We start from the raw sequence: 23,978 nt of genomic DNA, 5'->3' as shown, positions 1-23,978 counted from the left end.
TCAGTGCTTCTCTGCAAGCTTTCTGTTTTTACTTCCAGACATATCACACAATAATGGACAGGCACCTAAAACAAGCCGACCCTATCCTATCCAAGCACTATCTGATAAATGAATAACAATCATTTTGCTGTGAATAATTAGAAAGTGTTTCAATTCTGAAAATACAAGACTGTGAGACAAACATGATATGGCCATTCTGGCGGACCGTATTGATGTCTGCACCAACAGATGCAAATAAATCTTCACCATTCTGATGGATCCCAGGCCTCTAGCAACTCGATCACCCCCCTGAAGGACCTATGCAGCAATCTCTCTCAACAGCAGCAACAAAACCACTTCCTTTACTCCAACTTCAGCAAACAACTGGACCTGACAGACCTCACTTAACGCCTCACAATCTAATCCAAAGAACCAATGCTAACCACAAGGCCTCTCATAACCCCAGAAGAAACTTTCACCAACAGGAAGTCCATCCACTCAGGGGCACAAACTTTCACCATCAGGTATCTACATATAAAATGATATGCAGCGAGTACAAAAATGTGTTACTCAGTGGGAAATGCACTGTAGTACAATATGAAACCTCTATTAGTTAATGCACTGCAGAGTTTTGTGTGTAACCAGAGAGCCACAGAATAAATCTTGATTGGTGCAGTACAGAATAGTGACGTGTATTTTTGGTTCTACGAGGTCACAGCCTGTGACAGAAAGCACTGTGAATATGTAAGTCTTTATTTAATACTTGGATTACACACAGTGTAAGATAGAATGCTGCAAAATGTGCAAATAATTTTACGATAAAATGGTGCTTCCAAAATATACACTTTAGTAATACCAGTGCGTATGTAAAGCTATTTTTGTTTTTACATAACTGTCCCTTCAACACCTCCTTAGGGGTACTAATTGCTGTGTAGATACAGTTATAATTAAAAGCAATCAATTTACAGCCAAGTTCTCAACTCTTTGCACTGCCACTCAAAAAAACAAATCTTTGTCATCACAAAGCTTGGAGTGATTTGATCAATTAAAGCCAGAACCAGCCCCCAAGCACTCTTTACGCTTGCAGATTAACTGATAGGCACATTTGCATTTCATTCAGGGAAGCTGGCACCCTGTCACGAAAGCCTTTCACTTTTTAGAAAAAGGGGACCCCTACATACTACTCGGTTTGCTATTCGTAGGGAATACGTGAACAAGTAGGAAAGCTTTTCACAGCACAAGACACTCAATTGGTGAAACTTCAGCTGATAATCTAAATTAGCCATCCTTGAATAATTGTCTTTTTCAAAAAGGAAAGCAAACATTTCGGATTGCAGGCACAAGTGAGGCTGGGGAATGCGAGACCCCTTTCCCTGATCTCCACGCCCCCGCCACTCCCCGGGGGTCGCGCCCCACAGATTGAAGACCTCTGGATTAGGGGCACCGTGGTGACAGTAACAAACCGGTTTTATTTTTATAATTCACAATATCACACACATACTGCACTTACAATAATGAACACTTAAGTAAAAACATTTATTACTTCAGGGGCAGTCTGTTTCCCAGTAAATCTAAAACAACTACACAGACTTCACAGACTATTATAAAACAGCAAGAAAGAATGTTATTAATAACGGGAATAACATTAACATTTCTAACATTGTTAAAATGTCATTTGGAGCCTAACACCCTTACATCTACTCAAGAGAGCATAGAAGGCAGAGTAACTTGCAGGTTTAGTTTCTTAGGGAGAAGAGACACACTGCATACCTTGCTCACAGAAAAAGCTGTCTTTATCAGTAGAGGCACAAAGATAGTGTTCCCTATGAAGGGTGGATACACGCTGTCGGTCTTCCTCTGGGACTCTGCTTTATTAGATTCAATGGAGATGTAGCATCCTAAAATTGTGCTGGGCAGTAGGCAAGCCCGTCTCTGGCTGAATTTCGCGCAATAATATGGACAAAGGATCTCTCCTAACAAGTGGTCAAATGGCAGTCCTTATATACTACATCTTATCAGAAATTGAAATTTCTTACAGAAGTTAAGGAATGAATGTCTGACATAGGTTATGTGAATCATGGCTTGATCCAGCTGTCCCTATCCCTGTTGTTGCTTGCCCCGTCCACTCCCCACCCCCTCACTCTTTATTGCTTGCCCCCTCCAGTCCTGTAAAGAAAACACACCCAAAACTCATGGTAATTGGTTTGTAGATGCTACAAAGAATCAAATGGCCCTGAGCTTTGCTTTGCATGGCCTTGTTGGCACCATCTTCATGAGGGGGCGAACTTCAGCTCAAATGTAAGATAATTAAATGGTGTGTTTTGGTGAAGGTAGAGAATAATTCAGTACTAAGAGAGCGGCTCACTGCCCCTGACTGCCCCCACGCTGCTGTACAATATGGCTACAAGAAATTGACGAAGCCAATAGGTGAGACTCCTAGTTTTGCCAATATTTGTTAATCTTTATCTCTGCCCATTGGTAATGCTGTTACAGAAATTCCCAGTCAAAACATGGAACTGAAATTCTCCTCATACATAACAAGATTTCTAGTGGAATAGCTCCTTATGGTCCCTTGTAACGGGCCCTTGCCCGGAGGCAGTCACTTAAGCTCACAGCCTGAGCATTATTCTGGACATTAATTTGACCCTGGAAGTCTGAAGTCTGAATAGCCTCTCTAGCTGTATCTTACTTTTTTAAATTAAAACATTTTAAATGTATTTTCCCTTTTCAAACTTTCACTCACAAAGTAACCATGCCTAACACTTTAAAGAAAAGTTAGACTAGGGTAATTCGATATACTTAAGCCTGCCAGCAATGCATAGACCGGCTCCAGCTGTTATTGGAACGCTTTTCAGGCTGAGAAAATGTATCATGTGTCAACCTGCATGAGACAGGTTTATTGGCTTCCAATCATTAGGCAAATTCAGTTTAATGCAGTTTGCTTGCTACAGAAGATTTATCATGGGAAACAACCCGCTTATTTGACCCAGAAATTTCAGAAATACATGACTGTTTAAATCCACTATAAGCTTGACTTCGCCATATCCAAATACAGACGGTAGAGTCTTCTCTGCCGCCTGCACTAAATTCTGGAACTCTCTTCCCTACTCCTTAACAGAGCTGGAACATTTCCTGAGGCTCAGAACGTTCCTTAAGAACAGGCTATTTGAATAAGGACTGTGAAAGTCTCAGAAATGCTCTTTAGACATGGCTACTTGATTAAAGATCCCACTTTTCCTGGGGTGTGTAGTACTCGACTTGCAACTAGAGACTATAGTCTACGAGTCGTTATGTGCCTCACAAATAAAATTAATCAAATACATAAACATACATGATCACTAGTGAGTGCCCAACTTGTCAGTGAGTTTAGAGGGCCTTTCATTTATAAGTTAGACTTATTAGCATTGCCAATATGTGTTTCATAGCACTTTCACACTCTACACTTCAATCCTCAGTCTCTTCCCTCCAGCTCTCTCTATGTTCCTTTTTGACACACCAGATGCCGGCCTTCCTGATGCCTTAGATATCCCCTCCCACACTCTCAATGCTTTGCAAACTTGTTATTTATTGGGTGACTAAGGGCACACACCTAAGTGCTGCCACCTTCAGAATTGATTGGAATATGTTTTTAAATGTTTCAGATATGATATGATGATGAATTTATAAAGCGCGACAAATACCCTGGGGTGTCAGACCAGACTGAGCATGAAAATGAAGTCTTAAAAAACAGGTTTTTAGGCCCTTTCTAAGTTTTAGCAGACTAGTCTCTTTTTTAACGAGGTTGGCAAAGAGTTCCACAGTTTAGTTGTTGCAGCAGTGAAGCTCTTGCCGGCCCCCCCACCTGACCCTGCTGCCTCTAGGAACAATTAGGTTTCCAAGTTCGACGATCTAAGAGATCTAGCTAGAATATATGGCTTAATAAAATTTGCAAGCTGCGAGGGCCACAGGTTGTTGAGTGATTTAAAGGCAATACAGAGTGATTTAAACTGGATCCGCTTGGCTACCGGTAACCAATGAAGATGAAGCAGAGCTGTGGAGACGGAGTCGAATTTGGAGATACCTAGGAGTACTCCTGCTGCTGCATTCTGTGCTGTCTGCAGATTTTGAGTGCTGTGCTCGGGGCACTGGTAAAGAGGGCATTGCAATAATCCAGTCTTGAGGATATCAGCACCGATACCACCATTTTCCTTAAGTTCGTAGGTATAACTTGAAGAATCTTCCTTAACATTTTTAGGATAAAAAAGCATGCAGAGGTGACCAAATTGGTTTGCGATTCAAAAGACAGTCTAGTATCAAAGATAACTCCTACGTTTTTAGCTTTAGGCACTGGTTTAGGTTAAGGGCCAAGTTGAGCCGGCCACCAGCTATTTGTACAAAATGAGGGATTGTTCCTTAACACCAAAACCTCAGTCTTGGATGAATTCAACTTCAAGCAATTATCTGTTATCTAATTGGCTTTATGGCTCATACAGTCATGAAAACTGATGGCTGTGGAGCTGGATGAACTTCTCACAGAAACAATCTGTTTATTGTCTGCGTAGGACACAAGGGCAAAACAATAGCTTTTACTAGTCTGGCAAGGGAGGGTGTAATATAAAGATTAAAAAGTGTTGGACTCAGTGCTGAACGCTGAGGAACTCCACAAGGCAGCACAAAGGAAAGAGAAACATAGTTCACTAAAGCAACCTCTTGAGACCTTTCGGACAGGAAGGAGTCCAGCAGGGAAAGGGCTTTATCCCTAATCCCGATGGAAGCTAGCGGGACCAAAAGCAGCTCATGACTGAAAGTATAAAAAGCTGCTGATAGGTCCAAAAGGATCAGGGTAGCACTCCTCCCACCATCTAAAATTTGCCTGAGCTCCTTGGTGGCTGTGATAAGGGCCAGTTCTGTGCTAAGGTAAGCACGCAATCCAAATTGGGAGGAATCCAGAATGTCATTATCATTGATGAAGGAGAACAGTTCGATATTCATGGCTTTCTATATCACTTTCGCAGGAAAAGTGAGACTCAAAATAGGTATATAATGGAGAGCCTCCTTAGCATCCAGATTAGATTTCTTTAAAAGCGGAGGCATGGAGGCATTCTTCCACTCCATTTGAAAGCACCCTATTGTGAGGATAGAGTTAGAAATCGCTGAGAAGGGAATTACCCTGATTTCTGTAGATATATGCAAAATTTTCGAGGCAGGGATCTGAAGGAGAGCCTGATTTAGTTACACCAATAATATTGGAGGTCTGTTCAATAGTCAGAGCAGTGAAAGAAGAAATGATTAGGGTAGCTAACTCTGGTGAACATGATAACTTGACATGCGCTGTGGGTTGTATCTTATTGATTTGAACAGGGGTTGAGCTGGGTGTTGTAACTTGTCACTTGGTTCCTTCCTCTCCACCCCATTTCCCCCCTCCCGCTTCTCTCCCTTTGGTATGACCTGTGCTGTCACTTGAAGGCAGCTGTGGAATGTTGGGTTGTTATGATCCTGTCAAGCAGGGAGCACCTATGGTGAATTGTACCTAATAAATGTCTTGAACTCTACAACGTGTGGACCTCTTTACTACACTGGGCAATTGTCCGGCAGCACAAAGGTATTGAAAACCGACTTGACCTTGTGCTGAAAGGATTCTGCTAAGGAGTTACAAAACTCCCGACTAATGTTAATATCTGGTGCAGTTTACAGCTTGGCCAAATTCTTTACCGTAGTGAAGAGGGCTCTAGGGCATCTGTCAGCCACTATGATCATCTCTGTGAAATAGCAGGCTTTTTCCCTGGGAAGAATTTTCTTGTATGTTTGCAGGGATAATTTATATTCTGTATGGGTGAATGAGTAATCCTCAAGTCTCCATTTCCTCACTAATCTACGGCATAATTGTTTCTGAGCTCTCAGAGTGTCATTAAACCATGGTTCGGATGGTGAGCTCCTGGAGCGTTGACAGTGTTTAGGAGGAGCTAGTTGTATCATAGCCAGGGACGTAACACAGGCCCCCACAGAGCAGGGGGCCCCTGAGCTGCAGGAGGCCCACTCAGCACAGTACTTAGGTTTGAGAGCTCCGGATTACATCTGAAGCTGGGCCCCTTCGTGTACCTTGCAGGGGGTCATAGCTGAGTCAAGCCAGAAATGATACTTTGCTGCTCCTTGACCAGGGTCAATAGGTAAATGGGGTAGGGTTTCTAAAAGAAGCGGGTTCAATAATTTAGCCTCTAATTTACTCTAGGGGCAATTTACAAAAAGTTCCCTGGGGACTTTAGAGCGTTATTTATAAGGTTATAATATTTCGAAAAGGACTGCCTTGTGGTCAGACCAGATCATGGATAAAGATCTGTTTCATCTTAGATGAGGGATGTCTGAAAAAATCCCATCTAAGCAATGTCCGGTGGTATGAGTCGAACCCATAAAAAATTGACATAACTCTGCATTAGCCATCTGATTGATGAGTACTTCAGTAAAGAAGCAAAGGTAGGCTTGTTGATTTTACTAGCAAATATATACCAGACCTGCTGTTAGCATGGCCTTGTAGAACTAGTGTCCAGGGGTGTTTTCTTTAGAGTTTTCTGCAGCTGGAACACGAGCAGTGATATAGTTTGCAAAGGTCATCCTGGTGTGTAGCATCGAGGTTGGTGCTCGTGGAGGTTTCTTTCTTGAAGTAGCGATTACTTTGAGTCCAGGTCTTCCTTGTCACACTCATTGAAGGGTGGGTGTTCGCTCCTCTCTGGCAAAAGATCACCAAGCAAAAGACCTGCAATTCCACCTGTCCAGAATGACTTTATTCCTCCCACTTCCTGACAAGCAATAGAACAGGAAGCCTTCCTATGGCCATTTCCTGTTTCTTCCAAGCTTACCCTGTTTGTTGAAGCCGAAGGACCCTCCAACCCATCAGGGTGGGTAGGGAAACTTGAACTGCAACAAAGATTACCTGATCTCGGAGTGAGGTAGGTTACCAGTTAAGTAACTGGGTCATTACCTCCTCGTCCATCTTCCTCAGCACAGTCCTTAAACAGTGAGATGACACCAAAGCCAATTGCTCCCTTATGTTAAAGAAATAGGCATATTTCAATATAGTTAACATGAAGTTGTATGTACTCCATCCTTACTTTATTACCAACTGATTGTCCAGTATCACTCCCTATCCCACCCCACTCTCATCTGTCGTCATGATTTTTGGGGGAACCCCTCTAAAGAAAACCACCCGTCCAAATTCTCTGTGGTTAACCACCACTGGAGTCCTTGGCATATTTCTGTCAATACCAAAACTCTGTGCCCGAATTGCTGTGACTTGAAGTCCCAATGCTGAAGTTAATGATGAACTATCAGGTTAAAGATGGAGTATAGCTCAAGGTAGGATTATCATCGATAACAGTCTTAACCAGTCTCTGACTGTCAAGTTTGTTTGAGTGCGCAGATTTGGAACGTTTGACACCAGTTTCAGGAAATGTGCTCCTGTTTTCTGGGGATCTTGAGCCAGTGTTAATTGAGGTTTATTAATCTCCACCATGCCACACACCTCTTCCCCATTTTGTTCATCCTTCGGACAAAAAGAGGAACAGATCAGCCAGTCACCCATATGCAGGAATACCAGAAGGCATTTTGCATGGAAAATCCCCACAAACTGTGCTAATATCTTGGTAAAGATTCTCAGAGAGGTGTCAGCCTGAAAGGTAGTACCAGCAAATGTTAATTGTCTTTTTGTATGACAAACCGATGATACTTTTGCGATGGCTAAAGTATTAGAAAGCTCAGGTATGCGGACCACGAGACCCACCGATGGCAGCAAATCTCCTTTTTTTCCACATACTGCAACATTCTCTATGACATAATAGTGAATAGGACATATGCAATAAATGTGTTCCCTAGTTTCAGGTCTGAAGCTCCCAGATGCCTTCAGAACCAAAACGCGGATGTGAGGGCAGTATAGGAACTATTGTTCTCTTCTGTAGTCTATCTTTCTGCCCTTTCTTGGGACCTTTCTGCCTCTGTGCCACTCATTTCCCCCCGTTTTTTGTGACCTTTCTGCCCTTTCTTGGGTTGCCTCCTGTGCCACTCGTTTCCCCCTGTTTTTTTGTGACCTTTGTGCCCTTTCTTGGGACCTTTCTGCCTCTGTGCCACTCGTTCCCCCCGTTTTTTGTGACCTTTCTGCGCTTTTTTGTGACCTTTGACCCAGCTCGCAGGCAGGTCGCCTCCAGCAGCTGCTCGTCACCTGACTGCCTGGTTCCTGCCTCCCTGCTGCCTCCTTGTTTCCTGGGTTTTTCCCTTCCCTCTGCCCTGTGCGCCAGTTCCTCCTGCCACCCCGCTGCTCCCGATCCTGCCTTTTCCCGCTGCTGCTTCCCTTCAGCCCGCCCCCTGCACACCCATTCGCCTCCCCACTCCTGCCTCCCAGCTGCTCCTCCCTGCCAAGTCACCTAATATGCAGGCCGAGAAGCGGCCGCACACAGCGGGCGCGCTGCTGGCGCGCTAAAGGTGCGCCTAAGGCAAGCCCGTCTGCACCCTTCCACACCTGGACCGTACCCAGCGCCAGTACACCTGGACCCCGCGAACCCCACAACACCAGAATCCACTACGATGCCAGCACCCTCCACGCACTTAATGCCAGCCGAAACCACACCTGCTTCCAGGCCTCCCCGAAACGGACCCTTCTCCTGCCACACCTGCAGCTTCACCTGAGATAGTGCTGCTGCCTCTGTGTTCTTAGGTTTCAGGTTCTCTTTGCCAAAGCGCCGGGACACCCCTTGGGGTAGCCATGCGCTCTAAAAGTACGGCCTTAACATAACATAACATAACATAACATAACATAACATAACAGAACCACCAAACCTCCAAGGACTGGACCCATCCACCTCCGCTGCATACTCCTCAACACCCGCTCCACACGCAAACACGCCATCGAGCTCTGGGATCTGCTCGACACCTCCGCCCCAGACGTGGCCTTCCTGACCGAGACCTGGTGGAACGACTCCTCAGCGCCCGACATCGCCATAGCCATCCCAGACGGCTACAAGATCACCCGCAGGGATCGCGCCAACAGAATCGGAGGAGGAATAGCCATTGTGCACAAGTCCACCCTCAAGGTTGCCACCCACGCAGACGACACCCTCAACACCGCGGAACACCTGCACTTCCGGATCAACACCACTCTCAGAGGAACACTAATCTACAGACCCCCCCGGACCACAAGCTCAGTTCAGCGACTCCATCGCCGACCTCACCAGCACCCACGCACTAGCCTCCACGGACTACATCCTCCTCGGGGACTTGAACTTCCACCTCGAGAACAACAACGACACCAACTCAGCCACCCTGATCGACAACCTTGACAACCTCGGCCTCAGACAACTTGTCACTGCACCCACCCTCGCCGCCGGCCACACGCTAGATCCTGTCTTCTCCCCAGGCTCCCACCAAACTCTACTGGACCGACCACAGCTGCATCCATTTCACCTTCAAGAGACCAACCACGCACCACCGCACCCAACAGCTGCCTCACCGCTGCTGGAGCAAAGTCACCGTAGACCAGCTGATCAACTCCCTCGCCAAGAACCCACCCACCGACCCCACCAACCCAGACGCTGCAGCCCGAAACCTCAGACAATGGATCAACGACTGCGCCAACACCCTCGCCCCGCTCAAGAAACCCTCCAACAGCCACGCCAACAAGAGAGCCACCTGCTTCACCGTCGAGCTCCAGACCTCTAAGCATGCATGCCGGAAACTGAAGAAGACATGGCTCCACGAACGCACACTGGACAACCACGCAGCCCACAAGGACGCCACCCGCAGACACCACCACCTCATCAGATTAGAGAGATCCTTCTTCAAAGACCGCTTGGATAACAACGCACACAACAGCAAAGAGCTCTTCAGCATCATAAAGGAACTCTCCAACCCCAACGACATCCCGCCCTCACAAGGAATGTTCGACTCACTAGCCATCTTCTTCCACCACAAGATCGCTGACATCCACGACAGCTTCAACACCTCAACTGCCCGACTACGCCAGACTCCACCTCCCCTGTGAACACCACCAGCGCCAAGCGCCTGACCTCCTGGTCCAACATCAACGACGACGAGACACGCAAGGTCATGAACTCCATCCACTCAGGATCTCCGTCTGACCCGTGCCCACACCACGTGTTCAACAAAGCAGACGCAGCCATCACACCCCAACTACGGAAGGTCATCAACATCTCCTTCGAAACAGAGACATTCCCGGAAGGCTGGCAGCACGCCAAAATCAATGCCCTCCTCAAGAAGCCCAAAGCGGACCCCAAGAACTTCCAGCCCATCTCCCTGCTCTCGTTCCCGGCAAAGGTCATCGAGAAAATCGTCAACATGCAACTGGCCCGCCACCTGGAAGACAACAACATCTTGGACCCGTTCCAGTCTGGATTCAGACGAAACCACTGCACCGAGACAGCCCTCATTGCCGCCACAGACGACATCATGCGCCAACTAGACAACGGCGAAACATTAACCCTCATCCTCCTGGACCTGTCAGCCGCCTTCGACACAGTCTGCCATCGCACTCTAAAGACACGCCTCCTAGAAGCTGGAATCCAAGAGAAGGCTCTTGACTGGACCACGTCCTTCCTCTCCGGCAGAACCCAGAGCATCCGCCTACCACCCTTCCGATCCGAAGCCACTGACATCATCTGCGGCGTCCTCCAGGGCTCATCCCTCAGCCCAACGCAGTTCAATGTCTACATGGCCCCCCTCGCACAAGTGGCCCGCCATCACGACCTCAACATCATCTCCTACACTGACGACACCCAGCTCATCCTCTCCCTCACCAAGGACCCACACACCGCCAAAACCAACCTCCACGAGGGAATGAAGGCCGTCACAGACTGGATGAGGAGCAGCCGTCTGAAGCTGAACTCGGACAAGACGGAGGTCCTCATCCTCTGACCTGCCCCCTCAGCTTGGGACGACTCCTGGTGGCCGACCACACTGGGAACAGCACCAACACCCACCGACCATGCTTGCAATCTAGGATTCATCCTCGACTCCTTCCTCTCCATGTCTACGCAGTTCAATGCCGTCTCTTCCTCCTGCTACAACACCCTCCGCATGCTCCGCAGGATCTACAAGTGGATCCCGACCGAAACAAAAAGAACGGTGACACAGGCCCTCGTCAGCAGCAGACTGGACTATGGCAACGCACTCTTCGCAGGAATCCCAGCCAAACACCTACGACGACTACAACACATTCAAAACGCCTCCGTCCGACTGATCGTCAACATCCCCCGCCGCAGCCACATCACCTCCCACCTGAGAGACCTACACTGGCTCCCCATCGACAAGATAATCACCTTTTAACTCCTCACCCATGCACACAAAGCACTTCACAACGCCGGACCATCCTACCTGAACAGCAGACTCAGCTTCCACACCCCCACCCGCCAGCTCCGCTCCGCCAGCCTCGCCCTCGCCGCTGTCCCCCGCATCCAACGAACAACCTCCAGCGGCAGATCCTTCTCCTACTTCGCCGCCAAGACCTGGAACACCCTTCCTACCCACATACGGCAGACCCAAGACCTACTCGCCTTCAGAAGACTCCTCAAGACCTGGCTCTTCGTGCAGTAGCAGCACCCCCCTCTCCCCTCAGCCCTTGGGACCCTCATGGGTAAGTAGCGCGCTTTACAAGTACTCTGATTGATTGATCTAATAAAGCACGCCTCTTCACTTGATCCTTCGGGAGAGGTGTTGGTCGAAAGTAATCGCCCGGATCTGATTAAAATTGAGATTCAAAATCTACTCCCTCCACTTAGGAGGATTGGAAGGTGCTGCTGCTTGAGGCCAACTCTATTCTGAAGGAGAGACCCCCTGGCCATGAGCTCTCCCTCAAAAGGGTTGAGTCATCATCATAAACTGAAAGACCGTGCCTAAAGCTTAAAAATTTCTTTACTGGAGTCTATAATTGGTGCAGATCAATTTGGATCATGTGAAGAGAATATGTATCAAGAGTTATTTTGTGATGCATCCACCTTCCAAGACCTTATCCAAATGTGTCTTCCTGCAGCAAAATACATGCTGCTGCTACTTCCGACCCCAATGAACAGAACGACACATCAGACAGAAAGCAGACTTGCTGTTCCATCATTGCTATGGTAGGCGTCACCTCCACACCTTCCTCCATTTGTTCTGCCAACTTTTAAAAATATTTCATTAAAGACTGAATGGCATATTTAGCATATGTGGATGCTCTGATGGGGGAAGTAAGAGACTGAATACACCCTCTTAATTGCCTCTTCAAACCTTTCCTGGGCTGGATCAGCGGATGACGCCTCTTCAGATAGAATCATGCCTTGTGAAGAAATCCTGCCATTAATAAGTCCACCTTCACCCCTGAAGGCAATTCTACAAACCCTTGTAGAGGGTATCTTTTGGCAAGAAAATGGGGAAAGATATGCTTGTCAACCTCTGTCTTCACTTTACTTATGCCCCCATGCAGACCCAATCTTTCCGGCTCTCTCCTCTGATATTGCAGAAAGAAATCCTCGTCGTCCTCTTGGGCTGCAGCATCTGGAAATACTAAGGGGCAGATTTAAAAGCCCCTTGCGCCACTTTTGCGTCACTTTTAACATGGGAAAAGTGACGCAAAAGTGGCGCAAGGGGCTTGTAAATAAGCCCCTAAATGTTGCCTCACATACTGGAGCGCCTTCCTTAATTCCACCCCCTGGACGAATCTGGCCTTAATTTCCTGGTCAAGAGGACCACTCAGCACCTCCAGATGGTGCTTCTTGGAAACCCTCTTTGTCGAATGCATATTAGAGCTCAGCAGTAACAATGTTGCAGACAGCGTAGAATCCCCTGCTGCAAACAGCAACACTCGCCCTGGGGGTCAGCTGTTTTAAACTCACGCTACTAGCACTTCTCGTTAGACCGCCGCCATGTCAAAGTCAGGCAGCAGTCCCACTACCTGTTTTAATTATGTTCCTGACTCTCCTCTTGGTAAACGGGGTTGGAACCATAGTGCACTGCCGCTGGTGCCATTCATCAGTTTACGATGTACAGAGTCCGCTCGAGTTGGACCTCGCCCTGTGCCAAGGACGCGCCCAAGGGGTCTCATGTACTGTCTACAGTTGTGTAAAGTGCTACAGCAGGCCTTAACGCATGATCAAATTGAGCATTTCTACATAACCGAAAACACAGTAACATTCATTTTTACATAAAAGAAAATACAAGAACTGTTTACTTGTTTTTGCTTGCCTCTCGTAGAAAGAAGAAACAGGAACTGGTCACAAGCCTTCCTACCCTGTTGAATGTGTGAGGCTGGTAGCCATCCAGGGTGGGTGGAGTCGCAGTTCTCGGGGTCGCGCCAGTGCATGCGCTCTTGCTTGGGAAACACTGCTGTGTACATTAAGGGGGCTGCAGCCGCCCTTTGTTTACCATTCGTTGGCTTATTTTGTACTCTTTTTTGCTGCCTCCTGAATTAGCAGGAGAGTGCTTTGGGGTCACTTCCTGTTATTCTGTGAAGCCTAGTGTTCCTCCCCTGATCGCGCTGTGATACATGTTTTGTTATCATTTTCTGTATTTTTCTACCCTTTCCAACCCCACCAGCACAGCGCTTTACCATAACTTTTAGCCTTGCTGAATGGCTGAAAGTTATGAGTAAATTGCGCTGTGGTGCATTATAATGCTGTGAAAAAAACGTTATTACAAATACATCTCCCATGAAAGTGCTCACGGCGTATATAAACAACTTCATTTTATACTACTAGAGTGCTCGCAGTCGCAACATATATATGCAACTTAATTTTACAGTATATTTCATAAGTAACATATTGTCCCTAAAGCAGCAAGTGAGGTCCCCAGGAAATCTAATTTACTAAAACGATCAACTGTGCTGCAAAAGGTCGATTTAGAGGGGCAGTAGGCAAATAAGGTACACTGAAAAAGGCAACAGTGCCATCTACTGGAATGAAACGGAAAGCACTCTCAAATAAAATGTCAAGACTGGCGTCCCAAAACTTGGGCGGTGCAACAATAATAGATGGTTTGTGTTTTCTGCCGCACTGATTAAGTTATGCAGTTCACACAACATTACTGGCATTTGGCACAGTGACGATGATGCTCGCTACTGACATCTATAATGACATGAAGGTCTTTACCCCCTACTACCCACCTTTTCATGCTGCTTTACTCCCCCCAACCCTATTGTCATAGCGCTTTTCCCATAACTTTCAGCCCATTGCATGGCTGAGAAAAGCGCTATGACGTGCCCAGGTCTAGCCACCACCAGGATTCAAGCAAGCTGGGCCGACGACGGCTGAAATGCCAGAAACCGGTCCCCGGAAGCTTGTCTCCTTTCCGGTGAAGAATTGGCTTGGTAGTTTGGTATGCCCTGTTCCCATGAGGCACTGGGTCAGACTAATTTACATATAGCCAGGTTCTGAACTGGGGTGATGCAGTGAGCTAAATAACGGTGATGGATCAAGCCCTGATCTCTTGACTGGGTAAGAGTGGTCTGCTTAATTCAGACACTCTGTTCATCACCACCCCCTTTTTTAATCGTTTTTGGCCACCACAAGTGTGGCAGGGTATACTCAGACATGAGTCCCTTGCTCACTGCACCACCAGGATTCAAGCAAGCCGGGCCGACGACGGCTGAAATGCCAGAAACCGGTCCCCGGAAGCTTGTCTCCTTTCCGGTGAAGAATTGGCTTGGTCGTTTGGTCTGCCCTGTTCCCATGAGGCACTGGGTCAGACTAATTTGCATATAGCCAGGTTCTGAACTGGGGTGATGCAGTGAGCTAAATAACGGTGATGGATCAAGTCCTGATCTCTTGACTGGGTAAGAGTGGTCTGCTTAATTCAGACACTCTGTTCATCACCACCCCCTTTTTGAATCGTGTACATTAAGGGGGCTGCAGCCGCCCTTTGCTTACCATTCGTTGGCTTATTTTGTACTCTTTTTTTGCTGCCTCCTGAATTAGCAGGAGAGCGCTTTGGGGTCACTTCCTGTTATTCTGTGAAGCCTAGTGTTCCTCCCCTGATCGCGCTGTGATACATGTTTTGTTATCATTTTCTGTATTTTTCTACCCTTTCCAACCCCACCAGCACAGCGCTTTACCATAACTTTTAGCCATGCTGAATGGCTGAAAGTTATGAGTAAATTGCGCTGTGGTGCATTATAATGCTGTGAAAAAAACGTTATTACAAATACATCTCCCATGAAAGTGCTCACGGCTTATATATACAACTTCATTTTATACTACTAGAGTGCTCGCAGTCACAACATATATATGCAACTTAATTTTACAGTATATTTCATAAGTAACATATTGTCCCTAAAGCAGCAAGTGAGGTCCCCAGGAAATCTAATTTACTAAAACGATCAACTGTGCTGCAAAAGGTCGATTTAGAGGGGCAGTAGGCAAATAAGGTACACTGAAAAGGGCAACAGTGCCATCTACTGGAATGAAACGGAAAGCACTCTCAAATAAAATGTCAAGACTGGCGTCCCAAAACTTGGGCGGTGCAACAATAATAGATGGTTTGTGTTTTCTGCCGCACTGATTAAGTTATGCAGTTCACACAACATTACTGGCATTTGGCACAGTGACGATGAGGCTCGCTACTGACATCTATAATGACATGAAGGTCTTTACCCCCTACTACCCACCTTTTCATGCTGCTTTACTCCCCCCAAACCTATTGTCATAGCGCTTTTCCCATAACTTTCAGCCCATTGCATGGCTGAGAAAAGCGCTATGACGTGCCCAGGACTAGCCACGTTAAACCACTTTCCTTTTTAGCTTTGCTGCACAGCAGTCGTGCTGCTGTGCAACATGGCTAAAAGACATTGACAAAGTCAATACATCGGCAAGACCTATTGGCTTGGCCAGTGCTTGCTTAGCTTGGTAATCGTCTGCCAAAGAGGAGCGAAAGTTTACTCTTTAGGGTCTGTGCTGAGGAAGATGGATGAGGAGGTAATAACTGTTACTACTGTCATGTTATCGCTACAAAGGAACTCAGGAGACAGGTAATGGTCGTTACGTCTTTATTAATATAGCTTGGCCCCCGTGTGCACACGCACATCTGTATCCCCTGATGTCCGACCTTGAATGCCCCTTCCCCACACCCCTGACCGGATGTGGTGTCCAGTTTATTCAATGTCCCCTCGTGACCTGCAGGGTCCTAATGCCCTGTTGGCAGGTCACTACATCTCCCCCCTTTGTCACAAAGATGTGACATGAAAGTTGAAAGACGCAGGGATGCGTGAGTGGAGATAGAGATAGATGCGGGCTTTGTTTGACACCGGTCAGTGTGTCTCTCTTCATCACATTTCTTCTATTAGTTGCCTTGGACGTCTGCAAACTCTTCTTAGGCTTGTTTCTTTCGGTTGTTTTTCCGCTGGCCCTTGCTCTTCTTGGTCCTTGACCTGATCTTCCTTCTTGTTTCCTTTTAGCTCTTTGAAGTGTGAGCTGTATCTTGTTATCTGTTTCTTGAGTTCTGACTCAGCCGTTATCATTGGTCCCTTTACGTTCGTCACTAGTAACGGGTCTTTGGAGAACATGCTGTTAGATTTCCTTTGTTGCCTCTGACGCACTTCCACCGTGTCTCCCTCCTTTAGATCTGGTTCACTGGTGTGTCACTTTGCGTCTGCACATCTTTTCATTTTCTCTTTCGCCTCTTTGTTTTTTTCTGCAATGTCGCCACGATCCGGTGCCAATGTTAATTCTATTTGTGGTAGCCTCCTTCTACTTGTTCTGCCCAGTACCAACTCTACTGGACATCTTCCTGTGGAGCCATGGGGCGTGTTTCTGTAGTCACGTAGGACTTGGCACAGAGCTTGAGCAAGCAATACTTGCGCCAGCCTGACCCTCTGAACGGCCTTCTTGATGTTGCCCATAAATCTCTCTACCATTCCATTTGCTTGAGGCCACAGCGGTGTTATCATCCTGGATTTATTCCCAGGTAGTTCATGAATCTGCGGAAATCTTCCCCTGAGAAAGGAGGGCCATTGTTAGAACTGGGGGTCTCTAGTTGGCAAAGGTAGGTACCACTGTCCAAATAGGGACCCTTGATTCTAGTCGGAGTAAGGAGGAAACCCTCTGAGATAACCCCTGCTCACCCTCTAGGTAGCTTGGCACGAGCAGTCAAGGCTAATCAGAAGGCAAAGTGTAAAGTATTTGTACCAACACTCACAGTAACGCAGTGAAAACACCACAAACTGACTCCGCAACAGTTTAGAAAAATAAAGGTATTTAATCTAAACTACACAAGAGCAAAACGCCCAAAAATCCAATATACACAGTTCAAGAATATGGTTTCAAAAGAGTTCTTAAGGTTGTAATATAAGTTCTTTAGGTTGCGATAAAATAATACACAGATGCGTGAAAAGTTCACAGTTGCGTCACGTTTACTCACAGTACCTTTCAGATGCGACAAAGTTCCAAAAGGAGAAGCTGGTGCGGTGGAAAACAAGCGATGCGTTGCTCCTGAGACCCTGGGGAGGCGTTGCGACGGCCCGCTGCAGCAGCGGGCGTGTTGCGACGAATCCGGCCTGTATGGGGAGGAAGGCCACTTGTATGGATTCTGGTGCGTAGGTTACGTAGGAAGTTTGTTCTCACAAAGGCACGATGCGACGATCTTTGGAGGTGCGACGATCTCCAGGGCGACATTGCGCGGACCAGCGGTGATCTTCTCTCTCGTAGCTCCTTGACGCGATGGTTTCTGCGACGACACTCGCAGCGACGTGATGCGATCCGCAAGCAAGCAGTGTGGCGATCTCACCCAGCGACGAAAGGCTCTGCGACGACACTCACAGCGATGTTGGGCTTTCCGCACCGATCGGGTGCGTCCCGCAAACGAAGGATGCGACGGCTCTGACAGCGGCAACAGCGCTGCGACAATCTCGACCTTCGTAGCGGCGGGAAACTTCTCGCACTGTCTGGGATGCGCTCCGCAGCGACCGATGCAATACTTTTCAATTGCAAAAGGCTCTCAAGCTGAGTTTCAAGCTTCCCAGCACAGGTACAACTTCCAGAGGTCCCACAACTGGATCATGCACTCTAGGAAGGACAGAACTCTCTCAGCAGAGTTCAGGGAAGTTGGGGGTGCAGTCCTTTTGTTCCTGGGACTTCAGAACAGGGAGCCAGCTCTTCTCAGGCCCATGGAGATTCCTTCAAGACAGGGGACACAGCACAACAGCAAACTCCTTCCCCTCTCCTTGGCAGCAAAGCAACAGGTCAGTCCAGCAGAGCAACAGCAGGACAGTCTTCCTTCTTCAGAGTCAGCTTTCTCCTTGGCAGAGGTTCTTTCTTGATTCCAGGATGATCTAAATTTCTGTTGTCAGGGGTCCTGTACTTATACCCCTAAAAGTCTTTGTTCTCTTTGTGCAAGTGGGCCCTGAGCCCGGTCCGAACCAGTTCAGAGTGTTGCTTGAGCACTTTGTTTGCCTGGCTTCGCCTTTCCTTTCAGAGTGAGGGGCAGGGTCGTTAGCCGTCCAGCAGGAGGTGGAGCCAGCATTGTGGCAGGCAGGCACAGCCCTATTCAGGCCCAGGTGCTAACTCCGCCCACCACTCAGGTTGCAAATGCAGTCATTCAGCCTAGAGCTGACTCAGCCAGCCTCCTGGGGAATCCCCAGCCCCTGTCACTCTCAAACCAGACAGTCAATCCACAAACAGGCCAAGGCACACAGAAGGGTCAGACAAGAGAACAGCAACTTTCTAAAAGTGCTGTTCTCAAACACAGGATTTAAAAACAACCTTTCCTAAAAGATGTGTTATTAAATTCTGAGTTCAGGGATACTAGATACTTATGTCCTATCTTGTTCCTATGGGAAGAAATGCTGTAAGCCACTGTAGCCAGCATCCCCCATGTTAATCTATGGAGCAAGATAGCCTTACAATAGTGAAAAACGAAAATGGCTGCCTTTCACCACCAGAGCATGTCACCTGCACCAGTACATGCTCTACCTTGCACATACACTGCACCCTGCCCAGGGGGGTACCTTGGGCCTTCCATAGGGGTGACTAATGTGCACAAAAAGGGAAGGGTTAGGCCTGGTCAGTGGGGACACTGACCAGGAGGACACAGCAGTTCCTAGACTGCACACACGCACTGCAGTGGCAGGCCCGAGACACCATTTTAGGGCTACTCATGTGGGTGGTACAATCAGTGCTGCAGGCCCACTAGTAGCATTTGTCATCACCAGCCCTGGCACACCCAGTGCACTTTACTAGGGACTTCATGGTGATACAAATATGCCAATCATGTATATCCAATCATGATAACAATTTACATAGGGAGCACTTACACTCTGGCACTGATCAGCAGTGGCAGAGTGTCCAAAGCATCTAAACCAGCAAAAACGAAATCCAGCACAGCATCAAAAATACAGGAGGCAGAGGCAAAAAGATAGGGGAAAACCACGCCAAAGATGCCAGGTCTAACACGTGTCCCCTCCAGCTTCAAGTGGGGAGAACTACCCACCCTCTTGGGAGTTCTCTTCCCTAAGGCGGAAAAACCTGGACAGACCATCAGCGTTGGCGTGCTCTGTACCAGGGCATTGTTTCACCGTAAAGTCCATTCCCTGTAGGGAGATGGACCACCTCAACAGTTTTGGGTTCTCACCCCTCATCTGCATTAACCATCTGAGGGGCCTGTGGTCGGTCTGAACACAGAAGTGAGTCTCAAACAGGTAGGGCCTCAACTTCTTCAGAGCCCAGACCACAGCAAAAGCTTCTCTCTCAATCGCACTCCACCTCTGTTCCCTGAGAGTAGCCTCCTACTAATGTAAGCTACCAGCTGGTCTCCTCCCTCCTCAGTGATTTGTGAGAGTACTGCTCCCACACCATGCTCTGAAGCGTCTGTCTGCACTATGAACTCACTGGAGAAATCAGGTGCCTTGAGCACAGGGGCTGTGCACATGGCAGTCTTCAGGGTGTCAAAAGCAGTCTGGCAGGCTTCGGTCCAGTTCACTTTCATGGGCTGCTTTCTAGAAGTCAGCTCTGTCAAGGGGGCAACAATGGTGCCATATCCCTTGACAAACCGTCTCTAATACCCGGTGAGTCCTAAAAAGGCTCTCACCTCCGTCTGGGTCTTGGGGGGCTACCAAGCCAGAATGGTATCAATCTTTGCCTGTAGGGGTGCCACCTGGCCGCTCCCCACCTGGTGTCCCAAATACACCACAGATCCCTGCCCTATCTGGCACTTGCTGGCCTTGATAGTGAGGCCTGCCCTTTGCAGAGCCTTCAACACTTCACATAGGTGTTGCAAGTGTTCCTCCCACGTGGAGCTGAACACAGCAATGTCATGTGGAGAAGTGTGGCTCAGGGGTTAGAGGCAGCAGACCCGGAAGCTGAGATCGGCCCTGGACCAGGGTTCAATTCCCCGCCTCGGCGGGTCTTGGGCTAAAAATTCCACGGACTCGATAATTCTCGCTCCAGTGCCTTCTCGACTCACAGGTTCACACTCTGCGACTCTGGGCAATAGCTTGCTTAATCTCCACAACGGCCCCTCGCGGCGGGATGCCTGGCTTTCACCTTGTGGATACCCTGCCGGGGTTATCTCACAGGGGAATACCAGGACGGGTTCCCTAAGCAAGCGCCGGGAAACCCACTGCGGGTAGCTGTGCGCTATATAAGCTCAAATACATTTACATTTACATTTACATCCAGGTATGCGGCGCTGAATTCCTCCAGCCCGGACAGTACCTGGTTAACCAGTCTCTGGAAGGTGGCAGGGGCATTCTTCAACCCAAAGGGCATGACTCGGAACTGGAAGTGCCCCTCTGGCGTTGAGAATGCAGACCTCTCTTTGGCCCCATCAGTTAAGGCAATCTTCCAGTACCCAGAGGTCAAATCAAAGGTACTGAGGTACTGAGGTACTGGGCAGCTCCCAACCGATCCATCAGCTCTGGGGATGGTGTGTGCGTCAGTCTTCGTGACCGCAATGAGCCCACGGTACTCCACACAAAACCGGAGTTCTGGAGTGGCACCGGGCGCAGCAGCTTTGGGTACCAAGGCCACTGGGCTAGCCCAGGGGCTGCTGGAGGGCTCAATCACCCCTAGTGCCAACATCTTGGAAACTTCTTCTTTGATGCTGGTCCTGACCTTGTCAGCTACTCTGTAAAATTTCTGTTTCACAGGCAGACTATATCTAGTGTCCACATCATGGACTCACCAATTGGTGACCCCTGGGGTCAGGGAGAACAGAGAGGAGAACTGACCCAACACCTGGCGACAGTCCCTTTGCTGTTCTGGGGTCAGGGTGGGCGAGAGGACCACACCATCCACTGACCCGTCTTGCTCCTTAACTGCCAGGAGGTCAGGGAGAGGATCACTATCCTCTTCCCTTCCTGCATCTGTAGCCATGAGCATTGTCACTTCAGACCTCTCAAAGTGTGGTTTGAGGCGGTTCACATGCAAGACTCTCATGGGGTTGCCTGGGGGTCCTCAGGTTAACCAGGTAGGTTACCTCACTTTTCCTTTCCACCTCCTCAAATGACCCAGTCCACTTGTCTTGTAATGTAATGTATAGGCATTTATATAGCGCACTACTTACCCGGAGGGTCCCAAGGCGCTTCGACCGCTGCGAAACCCTTCCTGGCTTCCCTGAGAGATGGTCCCTTAATGGGTATCTCCAGGGTGAGACCAGGCATCCCCGGCGGTCTGGTGGGGCCGTTAGTGAAGATGAGGCAAGCTAATGCCCAGAGTTGCCGAGTGTGATCGCTGATCAGAGTGGGCACCGAGGCGAGAGAATTATCGAGTCCGCTGACCCTGGTCCAGAAACCTGCCGCACCGGGAATCGAACCCTGGTCCCGGGCCGTCCTCTGCTCTCGGGTCTGCCGCCTCTAACCAGTGAGCCACACTACTCCACAAGGCTCCACTGGCGCCATCACCCACACTTTCTGCCCAGGTTGAAATTCGACCAAAGTGGTATTATGGTCGTACCATCTTTTCATTTCTTCCTGGATAGCTTCCAGGTTCTCCTGAGCGAGCTTCCTGAAGCGTTGTGTCTGGTTGCGAATGGCCAGCACATAGCTGAACACATCCTGGGGGGTTTTCCCGCAGGATTTCTCCCACCCCTCCTTCACCAGTGTGAGAGGTCCTCTAACAGGGTGGCCATACAGGAGCTCAAAGGTACTGAACCCTAAGGACTTCTGAGGCATCTCCCTGTAGGCAAACAACAGGCATGGTAACAAGATGTCCCACTTCCGTCTCATGAGCTCCGCTAGGCCCATAATCATACCTTTTAGGGTCCGATTGAACCTTTCAACCAACCCATTTCCTTGAGGGTGGTAAGGAGTGGTGAACTTATAAGGTACCCCACACTCCTCCCACAGAGACTTCATGTACTTAGAGATGAAGTTTGTACCCCGGTCGGAGACCACCTCTCTGGGGAACCTCACGCGGGAAAAGATCCCCATCAATGCATGGCCCACCACGGGTGCTGTGATTGTCTTGAGAGGGACTGCTTCCGGGTACCGGGTGGCATGGTCCACCAAGACCAGGATGAACCTGTTGCCTAAGGCTTTCTTGAGGTCCAGGGGCCCTACTATGTCTATGCCCACCCGCTCGAAAGGGGTGCTCACCACTGGGAAGGGTTGAAGGGGTGTCTTCAACTTTATTCCAGTCTTGCCACTGGCTTGACAGGTTTGGCAAGATCTGCAAAAGGAACCAATGTGCTTTCTCATCTGGGGCCAGTGGAAGTGGGTGACAAGCCGGTTTAGGGTCTTGTCTTGCCCCAGATGTCCTGCAAGAGGCACGTCGTGAGCCAGACCCATTAGGAAGTTTCTGAAGCGCTCGGGTACCACCAGCACACGGGCTGCACCGGGCTCAGCAAACTTAGGCTCGCTATATAGTAGGTCATCTTCCCAGTAGATAAAGTGATCTCTGGCTGCTCCACCTGCTGCCTGATCTGCCGTCTGTTGCCGCAGACCAATGAGGTTAGGGCATTCTTTCTGCGCCCGGCAGAATTCCTCCCTGGAGGGACCACCTTCTTGCTGCCAATGGGTCAGCTCAGGTAGATCGCCCAGTTCGGCCGCCTGTTCCCCTGTAGGTTCCAGGGCATCCCCCTTAGGGTCTGCTCCTTCCTAGACCGTGGGAACTGCTGGGGCGGGTTTCCTGCACCCCTTGCCTCTTCCTCTCCTGGCAGGTCTCTGGGTCACTGTTTCAGGCTCCAGTTCTGCTGAGTCACCCTTACTGGCTGCCATAGCACACGTGGTCACACAGATCCACGCAGGCAGATCCAACATCTCCAAATGAGTTCTGTGTTCTACATCCTTCCATGGAGAACTCTCCAGGTCGTTACCTAACAGACAGTCTACAGGCAAGGCATCACTGACAACAACTTCCAAAAGACCAGAGACTTCCCCCCCCCATTCAAAGGGAACACGAGCCAGCTTTCAGAGGCGCACTGAGCTGTCAGCTGCCACTACAGGGCGGAGTACATCAGGGATGATTTGCTCTTCAGACACCCACTGACACCTCATGGATGTCACACTGGCTCCTGTGTCTCTCAGAGCCCCAACCTCCCTCCCATTGATGGTCACCTTCTGCCCATACTTCTTAGTGTTAAAGGGCACTAAGGTTTCCTGGACCATCTCTTGGTCTCCTAGAGAGACAAGGGTCATAACTGCTAGCTCCCCCAGTCACTAGAAACCAAATCCCCTCCCAAAGCTACACTTGCTGACGGGAGCACCAGTGGGTGCTGGCTTCTTCTTGGGACATTTTGGAGCAATGTGGCCCACCTCATTGCAGTGATAGCAGGTAGGGGGATCTTGGTTATCTCTTCTGTCTCTATTGTCCCGCCTGCCCCTAGGGGGCCATGGCTGTCTAGGTTTGGGGGATTGGGATTCCTTTCCCTGGGAACTATTTTGGGGCCCTTGTGAGAACTCCCTTTGGTTACCCTTGTCCCCCCCACTCTTCTGCTGGGGACCCTGCCCACCTTTGGCTGTGGTACCCACAATTCCTCTGTGGACCCTGGTACTGGTCCAGCGGTCCGCCTCCTTAGCAAGCTCAATGGGGTCTGTCAGCTTGCTGTCTAAAAGATGCCGGCGC

At 48.8% G+C, this 23,978-nt stretch overlaps 1 protein-coding gene across 2 annotated transcripts in view; it reads right to left on the bottom strand.

Moving 5' to 3' along the window:
• The window catches only part of LOC147734756 (aldo-keto reductase family 1 member C1-like), a 124,383-nt gene extending 110,994 nt beyond the window's left edge, over positions 1–13,389 (bottom strand). The window contains exon 1 of one of the 2 annotated variants that reach the window (XM_086953036.1): positions 13,163–13,389. The gene's annotated coding sequence lies outside the window, so the exon portion shown is untranslated. The remainder of the gene's footprint in view (positions 1–13,162) is intronic. The other variant, XM_086953037.1, reaches the window with a different exon arrangement.
• Positions 13,390–23,978: the final 10,589 nt, after the last annotated feature.

This window comes from Lissotriton vulgaris, chromosome 1_2 (genome assembly GCF_964263255.1).
Source record: "Lissotriton vulgaris chromosome 1_2, aLisVul1.2, whole genome shotgun sequence".
NCBI classification, from domain to species: domain Eukaryota; kingdom Metazoa; phylum Chordata; class Amphibia; order Caudata; family Salamandridae; genus Lissotriton; species Lissotriton vulgaris.
This window is presented reverse-complemented; position numbering and strand designations above follow the sequence as displayed.